The sequence below is a fragment of the Vigna unguiculata genome, unplaced genomic scaffold, assembly GCF_037176805.1.
Source record: "Vigna unguiculata cultivar grain cowpea cultivar isolate G323 ecotype 2 unplaced genomic scaffold, ASM3717680v1 ptg000236l, whole genome shotgun sequence".
Taxonomy (NCBI): domain Eukaryota; kingdom Viridiplantae; phylum Streptophyta; class Magnoliopsida; order Fabales; family Fabaceae; genus Vigna; species Vigna unguiculata.
The window spans coordinates 41,644-43,065 of record NW_028196873.1 but is presented as its reverse complement, the minus strand read 5'-3'; the positions used below and the strand labels follow the sequence as shown (position 1 = coordinate 43,065).

Here is a 1,422-nt window from a genome sequence, read left to right as displayed (position 1 = left end):
TGACTAGTCAAGTGGTAAGTAAGGTAGGGCGCTATTCGATGAAGAAAACATAATTTAGGAAAGTGGTTCAGGTAGCTCAGCTGGTTAGAGCAAAGGACTGAAAATCCTTGTGTCAGTGGTTCGAATCCACTTCTAAGCGGGCTTTGGGTCCAAAGGACAGGTAGCCGGGAGCGAGCCGGATTTTTTTTAATTCAAGTGAAAGAGGAAGCAAAAAAAAATGTGAGCGCTCCTGCACTATACGGCTTTTTGGCGTCGCCCTATCTTGCTGGAGGCAGATTTTCTAAAAAAAGCGGTTGATTACTCGGATTGGTTCTCGCGTCCCTATGCCCAAAAGGATGGGCGAGTTCGGTTCGAGTCTTCATCGATCGGGTGGATCTATATGCTGAGGGGGGTGAGACGAGGTGTAGCGCAGTCTGGTCAGCGCATCTGTTTTGGGTACAGAGGGCCATAGGTTCGAATCCTGTCACCTTGATGTGAAGTGCACAGCCCGGCACAGCCTAAAGAGCACCCGTAGTAAACGCTCTTTTAGAAAGATAAAAAAATAGACCGCCCTTGATCTGATCTGGGCGGGATCTAAAGCAGCATTTCTTCCAAATCGGGGGCAAGCTTGAGATAGATTTTATAATATGCTTAACACAACACATGCAATTCGAACGAAGTTTTCTCGGAATGAAAGTCACTCCGTTGGGTTCAATGCCCGCTAGTCCCATGCATCCTTCCTTTCTGTTGGTCAACAACCAACCACATATCACTCACTACTCCTACATGAAGGGACTCTCTTTCTGTCCGGAGGGAATCATTCTTTCTCAATCAATCATGCCTCAACTGGATAAATTCACTTATTTCACACAATTCTTCTGGTCATGCCTTTTCCTCTTCTTGCTTTCTATTTTCTTCCACTACTTTTTTCCTTCCTTTAGGTATACAAGTGCGTCTCTTTTGCTTCTATCTAACAAGGCCCAAGTTACAGCGGGCTCTTTCTATTATGAAATGGTTCATCTTTTTGTTCACCATAGGAGGACTCACTGGAATAGTCCTGGCAAATTCTGGGCTAGACATTGGTTTGTCGGTCAAGGCGGCTATCCTAACTGCCGATGAGGCTCCTTCTATGTTGATGTATGGGGCTGATGCTGGCTCTGAAACCAGCGTCAACCAAAAGGTCTACCAAACCCCCTTTCCCGCCCGGGGCCCGTCGCTCCGACCCCCACTCCTCCGGCGAAGGACTCGGTTGTGGAAAATCTTTTCCAAGACCAAATCGAAGATTTATGCAATAACTGCATGAATCAACTCGTCTCCTGGGGGTTACCCACTTGTTTCCGGTGTCTTTTTTGCTCATAGCCCCTTTAGTGGGTGTTGCCAATAAGAGAGAAAGAACGCCCAAATGCGATTGAGGGGCAGCTGACCGAAAGGAAAGCTTTCTGG

General features: G+C 47.0%; 1 non-coding gene across 1 annotated transcript; it reads left to right on the top strand.

Annotated features, from left to right (window-relative positions):
• The first annotated feature begins 397 nt into the window (after positions 1-397).
• TRNAP-UGG (transfer RNA proline (anticodon UGG)) lies at positions 398-472 on the top strand. Its single transcript has one exon. It is a non-coding gene; the product is annotated as a tRNA-Pro (tRNA).
• Positions 473-1,422: the final 950 nt, after the last annotated feature.